The following is a 9,991-nucleotide window of genomic DNA, read 5'->3' as shown; positions in this document are numbered from 1 at the left end:
CAATATTGTAAATTACATGTTTAACAAATCAAATAATTCAAAGCTAGGATTTATATTTTTTATTCTAAAATATTGTAAATTACATGTTTATCATTTCTTTACTTAAAAATAATAGAATTTGAAAATATTATTATTGAAAATTAATTCAAATACAAATGATTTTTTTGTACTTTATTTAAAAAAATACAAATTGAAAAATGTTGAAAAGCATGAAATAATTATTTATCAATTTTGAAAATCGCAATATTCCATTTTTTTAATATTTAAAATAATGAAAAATTAAGTATAATAATATTAATAATATCAACATAAAGAATATTAAACTTGAAAATGGATTCAAATAGAAAAGATTGTAAAATAAGACAAATTGAAAATTGTTTAATAGTATTAAATAATTATTTAACAAAGTTGAAAATATCAATATTCCATTTTTTAAATTAACGAGAATATTAAACTTGAAAATGAATTCAAATAAAAAAAATAATGTCATTGTAATGCTATTTAAACAAATGAAGGATTAAGTCTGTAAAGTTAGTGTCAAATCAATTTTTTCTAAAAGTCCATCAACAATCAAGTTTGTCCATCAACAATCAAGTTTGAGGAGGGAGGGATTGTTTTTGTTGTTTCTTTCCATGGTTTTGAGAGTGGGAGAGTGGATGGGGGAGAGGGTGTAGGGTTTTTTTCATTCTTCACAAAGGGCCTATTTTTTTCATTTTTAAATTATTTTATAATAAATTCTTTAATAATATTTAAAAAATATTAATGAAATTTAAATAATTTATTTTTATTGCACCTGATACAAGGATTTTCTTAAAAGATGCAATTACCTAAACTCATCGCCTCTCTTCCATTTTGTGTTATTTGTTCATCACATTTGCTCTACCCCATCACATTTGCTCTACCCCAGCAACCTCTACTTTGATAGGTTTTCCTTTTTTTTCCATGTTTATGAAACTGAATCCACGGTATATGAACCCCAAGGTAAATTGGTAAGAACTTCGTCATTTCCTAAACCCCACATTACCTTTTGTTGGAATTTTTACTGTGAATGTTTTGCTTAGCATAGTGATTTTTTTCCCAAATTGGGTTAAACCTTTACATAGGGTTCCCTTTTTTTCCATGTTTGTGAAACTGATTGCACGGTATATGAAACCCTAGGTACGATTTTTTCGTTCTTTTGTACGATTATGTATAGATTTACGACATTTTACCTTCTTCATGAAACTTACATTCTCAATCTTCGTAGTATCAATTTTGTAAGCTTTCAATCTGTGTTTTATAAATAGGTTTTCAAAGCAAGGGTTCCTTTTTTTTGTAAACCAGAAAAGGTCTTTTGCAAATCTGCAAAGAAACGCATGTGAAGTTTCTATTTTTGGAACAGAAAATGGACCAATTTTTGAACTTTGGTTTTCATTTGTTTTACATATTGCATGTACGTCAGTTTGTATAACATCATTTTTTATAGATAGATGTCTGTAAAAGTCTCTTCGCAACATTTTTCTCTTTCTAAACACTAGTGCAGATAAGTAAAACAAATGCGGCTATTTTAAATTTACAAATGCGGTCATAGAACCACATTTGATCAACACGCATTTGTAAATCTGGAATTTACAAATGCGGTCTTATGACCGCATTCATAAATCACATTTACAAATGCGGTTACCTAAAACAACCGCATTTGTATATTATTCTAAATTAGGGGTTTGGGGTTTAGGATTTATGAATGCGGTCTTGGTAAACACCGCATTCATAAATCACTATTTACAAATGCGGTCATTTACCAAGACCGCATTTGTAAATACTGAATTCCCATTTACAAATGCGATCATTTACTAAGACCGCATTTGTAAATGCGAATTCACTATTTACAAATGCGGTCTTGGTAAATGACCGCATTTGTAAATAGTGCTTTTTTTTTTTGGTACATCCTGTTTTGTGCAGAAACCATATATTTAAATAACCTGCATAATGATCAAACCCAGCCAGACAAATACAAAAATGTAGTAACCAATTGAAATCATCAAAATGTACATTTACAAGTGATCAAATTACATATAATAAAACCACTAATATTGTTTACTTATGCTAGAGTTATAAAAATTAATGAAGTATGTGGACCAAGAATCTCTAACATATGAAATGCCTTCCTCACTCATTGGTGTTTCTTCTGTGAATAACTGCATTGCAAAGTTGACATAAATTAGTTTCTAGATATATATATATGTTCAAGAATTATAAAAATGATTTAACATATACCTCCTTCCAACCAGTTTTAACACCTAGTCTTATAATGGTAATCATCCATTGCATAATGTAATAGCCACACTCATAGCTTCCTGGTTGTTTATTACACTATATAATTCAATAAAAAGTAATATGTTAGTATATTGATAAACAATGATAATAGAGAAAGAAAAAAATTACAAACCTTTACTCTTATGTAGTTCAAATTATTTGAACTGGATCGACCTTTTAGGATGTTATATCCACGCCATGAACTGGTTAATACAAAAAACCTCGTTAGTAGATGGTTAATTAGTAACATATACAAAGTTAAGTTTATACTATACTTACGTATCAATGATATCCTTAAATTTTGTGGGCATCTTCTTGTGTAGGGAACAAAACCACACAGCAGTCTTATCAACCATTGATAAGACAAGTAACTGCCAATGATGCCTATATGATCATTGAAAAGAGTTAGTAAATATTTAAAACATGAAATAATAATAATTGATGACATATAATTAAACTTACTCATTAATGTAAGGGCATAAATAAATTTGTTTTCCCTCTTTTTCCAGGATGTTAGTGATGTATGCTTGAGTCTCAGTTGAGTTTGGTCCAACGGGATTAGTATATGCAGGATCTACGAATCCATACATATTTTCCTTCCCCTCAGTGATACAGACTCTATGCAAAAACCTACAAGTTTTTAGTTAAAGCATAATCAATAATAATTTAACATAAAGTAAATTGAATAATAGGTAAAGATACTTACATCATAAAAAATTGACTTTACTATGACCGCAGTTGTAATTCATTTTAATTGATTTACAAATGCGGTCTTACCCTAGAACCGCATTTGTAAATCAATTTAATTACAAAAATGTCACCGCGTTTTTTACAAATGCGTTTAAACGCAAAGCCGCACTAAATAAATGGTCGTTGTTTTCAAATTTTGTACTAGTGAAAGTCAAACAACATTTTCATTAATGTTAATGCTGAAAGTAGAATGATGTTCTTTTGAGTGGAAAAGCAATTTTGTTTCCAGGACCTAAAAGTTAAGAATTTTATCACAATGTTAACGTTACCGTATGTATTAGACCATTTTATGGTTTGATTCTTTAAAAAAAAGTTTTCCTTTTCGTGAAACATTGTATAAATCAATCATCATTCATTCTTTTTCTTACTATTCGTACTCATTTTGAAATCTAGATTTTACTTATTTTTTACTTTTTCAAAATAATTAAGCACCAATCCTTCTATATAAATAGATGCGTGGTATGTTATTTGGAATCTCATTTAGCATCAGCATTTGTAGTCTGCATTTTCCTTTTTCTTAAAAGGAATATCTTACAATGTCTTTGTTAAGACAAAATACAAATTCAATCAAAGATATCAATCCAGAGAATGAAAATTGGATTCTGATAGCAAGAGTGATTCGATTGTGGTTTGTGTCGGACTTCAAGAAAAGCAAGTATCCATTCTCAATGGAAATGGTGATTCAAGATAAAGAGGTGAACTGTTTTATCATTTCCTTTCTTATTGTTTTGTACTAAATATTAATATCAATTATTCTAATCATGTTTAATCTTGATTCTTCTTTTCCAGGGTGATAGAATTCATGTTTCTGTTAGGAAAAACACTAATTTATAAATTTCAAAATCATATTTTCGAGGATAAGGTTTATTCCTTCAATTTCTTTAGTGTGACAACTAATTCAGGATCTTATAGAACAACCCGTCACAAGTGCAAGATTAATTTCCAGTTTGGAACTAAGGTAACCTGTGTAGGTAATGAACTGGTATCATGTGCAATACCACAGTACACCCCAATGTCTGTGATAAGAGCCCCTGATTTTGATACTGATTATTTAGTTGGTAAGTTTACTTATAATGGTTTTGGTTCAACATATTTGTTTCCATATGTGCTTACATAATTTTCTTCTTCCAGATGTTATTGGTTTACTGACTGGTGTAGGCACTTAGAGGGAGATTAATAGAACAGGCTCATCAACTAAGTTAAATGTGATTTCCATTGAAGCTGATGGGTAAGCTAAAATTTTGTAGTTCAACCATTCGAAAATTTGTTTTAAACAATTCAAATTTTATTTACAACAACTTGCGCATGGAGTGTACATTATTTGGAAATTACGTTGATGAGCTCAATGCATTTTTGTCATCTGGAGAGTTGCAAAATGTGGTCATCAGTGTGCAGTTTGCTAAAGTCAAGATTTTCCAGGGTATGTTTACTCATGCAACTGTAACTTATTTTTTTATTATTCTACTTAAATTTATGTACTTATAACCTAATGTATTTTATTTTGATTGTGGACAAGGTTTGTCTACAAAACTGCTTGTCGAAATTAAAATATAACTTACAGTCTAAAGAGGCAAACGAACTTAAGAAAAGGTTACTTCAATATGTACTTTTGTCACTCATTACTTGAAAATTATGACACATTCTAACTACAAATTTAACATTTGTAGGATGATGGAAAATACAGATTCTCCTACTCAAGGACTCAGTCAGTTGTGTGATTCTGGAAAACAGAATGTTGATGATGAATTTATCCACTTCATTCCAAGAAACACTATTCAAGGCCTAAAAGATTGTAAGGAGGTATAATTATATTTTTTTAGCAAAATTTAATTAAATCAATTATGTATGCTTAACTGCAGAACCTGTTTTTGTTTTCAGAAAAGCATTTTTGTTGTTTTAGCTACTATAAAACATATTGTAGCTAATGATGAATTGTGGTACACGGCTTACTTATGCAATAAAGTCGTTTACCCGGATTCGAAGATGTTTTTTTGTGAAAAATGTAATAAGCATGTTATGAAAGTGCAACCAAGGTATTCTTTGTAAATGCCATAATTTTCTTTTCATTACTTTCTATATTAGTAAAATCTATTATATTATATTTCTTAACCTTTTCTTTATATTTTATATTTCCGGTATAAGCTGAAGGTGGGAGTAATGGATGAAACAGACTCCACCACTTTTGTTCTTTTTGACAGAGATACAACTACACTGAAATCTTGTGCGGAATTATTTGAAAGTAATGACAAGGTAATTTTCCAATAGTGCTTATATCTATTGATGCATATATGAAAATGTTATTGTATAAATTAATATAGTAATATTTTACTCTCTTTTTTTAATTTCTAGAACTTTGATTCTGGTGTACTACCCAAAGAATTTGGTCTTTTGATAGACAAAGTTGTGTTGTTTAAAGTTGGTTGTATTAAAGATCAATCTAACAAGTTTGACCAATCATTCCGTGTCAAAAAAATTTGTACTAATGACAGTATTATCCAAATATTTTCTAATGGTGGTTATGAAAGTGTGGTATGTATTTTTATTTTATTATATTATATTTTGTGTTGCATTTTATTTCTAAATTAATTATTTATATCTTTTACTTTAATTTTTATGTTGTCAAGGAACTTCAAACTCAGAAGAAAAGACTATGCAATATTAAAGATGTCGAACAAGACGATTCCTCTGTAGAAGTTCCTCAGGTATTTTATATTTAAATAATTAGTTTAAAAATATAAATCTTACTAATATTTATACTTCATGTTGCAGGATTTGTTTAAAAAATTTGCCAATGAAGTTAAGTGTTGAAGTCGTTCCTCTAGGACTTAAAAGAGATTTTGTTTCACCATCACACACAGCCGATGATGATGTTCCATTAAGGGTATTAAGGAAAAATATCAAGATCGAAAAGGGAGTTTTATGAATGATGATGATTTTTGATGTATTTCTATCACTATTGGACATTTTTACTTTGTATTTGTAATTTTGTTGACTGTTTTTAATTTCTATTTAGAATATTTTATGATGTATAAATACATTTTGAGTTTGTTTATTTAATATTGTTGATTTCATCATTCGACGTTATCCTTCTGGTACGTAATTACGTTATAGTTAATTTTTGCCTTCTACTTAAGAATGTTAAAGAGTTTTTGTGTAATTAATATAATGACTTATTTTTTTGGAAGAATGTTGGGCACAAAACTTACAAGTTTGTGAATTATTTTATAAATTTATAATTATTCCAGATATTACTTATCAAATTTTATATCTGATCTATTCTTCTATTTTTTTTAAGCTTATTGCAATATTTTTTTTCTTTCTGAGGATGTATTATTACAGATATGTATATTTTTTTAACACCCTTTTTCATATATGTGTTTTTAATAGTTTTTTTGGGAGAAGTCATATCATTTTAGGTTTTTTAAACCATATAATATATTTCTCATTGTACTCACCTAAATCTGTTTAAACTAACTTACTTTTAATTAATAAGGTGCATTAAATAGCTGTCAGAATTGTGGCCGTTCTCTATCCCTTATGCACTCTTTTCAATGTCGTCTTTTAATCTTCCTAGGTATTTCTCTTAGATATGGCAGCAATTTATTATTTCAATATAATATATAATATAATAATATATAATATATATAATATATACAGGTAAGCTTTTTATCTTCTATTCATGATTGAGTATTTTTTTATTTTTTCATTTCTAATAATCAATTTTTTATTATTATTTAGTATTATTATTCATTATTAATTATTAATTATATATTCCTCTCCTTATTATTGAATATTGTGTTTCAACTGAAACGTCATGTTGTTTGAGACAATGGATATCAAAGGGTCACAACTGATATTTGGCTATAAATACGTAAGACACTTGGTTTTTGTTCACTCAGAATCCTACTCTTTTGTTCTTTCTACGTTCCTATCTTACTATTCCCTACTTCCTTCATTGTCCACTATCTATTATTCACTTCGATGGATTTTAGTGCTGAAGAAATTATGAAACTTGATACACGAGGTCTTTTTTCATCAATGTACATCCGCGGGAAAGTCAGAAGTTCATTTCTTTTCTTCAATACCTACATTTTAAAACAATGCATTTTATTGACTTTTATTTTTCATAATGGATAGAATGGTTATGTTGATCGTGCATTCGCTGTTGAGTTTCAATCAAAACTCTCTAAGGAGTGGACCCTCGCAGATAGTGCAGGGAACGTCCTTAAAGTATATTATAACCAAGATATACTGTCTCCCCAAATTTTGGATGGATGATCGACTTTGAGTTCCATTTATGGCTTTAAAGGCGACCATTCTATACTCTTCCATTACGGGGTCAAAGTTGTTTCAAAATAACTATTTTTATGGGAGAGATCTGTGAAATTGGTGTTAATCATTATTTGAAGGAAGTTCAAGGAAGGGAACCGCTGACCAAGAGTCCCTTTGAACATTTTTACATTACGTTGTCTTCTTTTAATATCAAAAGAAATTATCTGGTAACTTTAAGAATCCTTTCTTTTAAATGCTTTGTTTATATTCTATTGCTTTTCTTCAATACTTACTCTTATTTTGTTGAAGGATCTCCGCGGTGGATTTGCGGAATATCTTTTGAAAACGAAATTCAGAAACGTTACGCTACATGGACCACTACACGATGTTAAATGCAAAGTCCTAAGAGGAAGGTTTCCTTGCACAAACATCAAGCTTGGCATGGGCTAGAAAAATTTTTGTAGTCTTCATTCCTTCCGTGAAGATGACAAAATTATTTTTGAATGTCATATGATGATGGCTCTTTTTGATATTAGGGTTCTGCAAGTCAAGATATGTCACTACACAAGACAGGTCACACTCTATAATTAGATTTGTTAATGTTTTGGGATACTACTTTATGTTGTTTTGAAAGGATAAGAACTATTTACTTTTTGTTGTTTAGTTAACATTTTTACTTTTTATCTTTCCCAGTTGGTTTTAAGGTTTCTCTTTTTTGGAGACCAGAACAATTTATTGTTATTAAGTTTATGTTTATTTGGATTTTATATGTTTAAGCTTTATTTGATTTGTTTCATTTTTATTTGTTCTATGCTTTACTTTAAACTTTCATTCATTATCAAGCCTGTGTATAATGTGTTAGCATTGTTACATATGCTTAACACTAAAACAGTTGCCAGTACATTAAACTCACAAAACTTTCATTATTTTTCACCTGTTATTCATTTTTTTTAATATATTGTGGAATGGTGATTGTTATTATATTATTCATTATTAATGATTCAGTGATGTATTAAATCCTTTGATCGTTTTGAACTGTCTGGGCATAAATTTTGACTTCTGTTATATGGTTTTTTAAATTTCTTTTTCTATCTCCATTTGTCATTATATATTTCATATATTTGATTTCAAATTATTTCAAAGAAGGTGGTTGCATAATTTAATATGTTTTTCACCTAAAACATGTTTCTGTTAAGAAACACACATTTCCCTTTTATCAGTTTTACTTTAAATGTATTTTTATTTCTATTATGTCATTAATTATACTTTTTACATTTTTTTTACTTGTAGAAAGTAGTGCAAGATCTTTTTAGTGAAGATGTACCTACATGGTGAAGTTTGTAGCAACAATCCAATTTACATATATCATTTTCATTGGAATCTCAAATTAGGAAATTGTTGTAATGTAAATGTTATACGGGAACAATAAATTAGTTCCTTTTTTTCTTTTATAGTACCTGTACTCTTTACATTGTAAGCTAATGTAGTCTAATAATCAATTTTTTAATGTTTATGTACTATATTTAATTTGAATTTCAATTATTCACATCATTTGAAGTCAAATTGTTTTTATCAACCATTTCTAATATATCTTAATTTTAATTGTTATTATGATTATTAAATATAGTAAATTGTGTATGATTATTGTTTAAATCTTGAATTATTGTCTGAAATTCGAATTTGAATTAGATGAAGAAATTAGTTTTTAAATTTATTTCCAAAATTTATAATAATATTACAGACACTATAAAAATTATCAAAACTTACCATCAACATCAAATCAAAATTAATACAATTTTCAAATTTACAAATTAAAATAAAATTAATCTCTAACTTATTTCACTTAAAATAAGAATAATAAAAAAAAGTTAAGACCTTGGAACTCTGGAACTCTCTGGAAACACAAAATAAACTAAGGGTGGGTCTCTTAAGCCTACTTCCCAATTTATTGTTCAGTTTTCATCTCTTGGGATGTCCATATTCAATGCAAAGTTATGTTTTTTCCAACCGAGAAAGACCCTTAGTTGCAAACGTCTATGATTTCATCCTTTTCTTCAGATTGCTTTACTTCCTTTCTCCATTTTGGCAGAATCTAGTGAGTTTTTTTTTTCATATGTACTTTCTTATTTCTTTATTCTTGAGTTCTAGAACATAAGAACTTTATTTCTCTTTTATTTTCACATGAGAATAAGGAATTTGTATTCATACCTACTTTAGAGGCATTCATGAATTCGGAACTGAAAATAATTTTTCTTCTTTGTTGATTATGCACATAAATGATAATTAAAGTTCTGCTTTTGACATGCATTTAGTTCACAGATTTCAGGTTAAAGCATTTTATTCAAAAAATCATCCATATTTTATTTACGATTTACTTATCAATGATTTTTGTTTGTTGATATCTCTTTTTTGGAATTAGTCATTACAGACAATGAATGCACATTTATGGAAACCGACAATGTAAGTAAAAGGTGAGCTTTTGTGGACCGTTGACAAATTTTAGGGTTTCTTGCACGAATTCCTTTTCTTATTATTATTTTATAATTAGGTTATATTTGGAAATGATGGAGAAGAATACAACTGTTTTCCTGTTGAAATGTACCTTTTTTTAATAATTATAACAATATAGGATTTGTATGCCCAAAAATAGTTTATGAGTACAATACTCTCTAAA

General features: G+C 28.2%; 1 pseudogene; it reads left to right on the top strand.

The window, feature by feature from the left end:
* The first annotated feature begins 3,581 nt into the window (after positions 1-3,581).
* LOC137838590 (uncharacterized) lies at positions 3,582-7,323 on the top strand (annotated as a pseudogene).
* The last annotated feature ends 2,668 nt before the right edge of the window (positions 7,324-9,991 follow it).

Source organism: Phaseolus vulgaris, chromosome 4 (assembly GCF_051622355.1).
Source record: "Phaseolus vulgaris cultivar YP4 chromosome 4, ASM5162235v1, whole genome shotgun sequence".
NCBI classification, from domain to species: Eukaryota; Viridiplantae; Streptophyta; class Magnoliopsida; order Fabales; family Fabaceae; genus Phaseolus; species Phaseolus vulgaris.
This window is presented reverse-complemented; position numbering and strand designations above follow the sequence as displayed.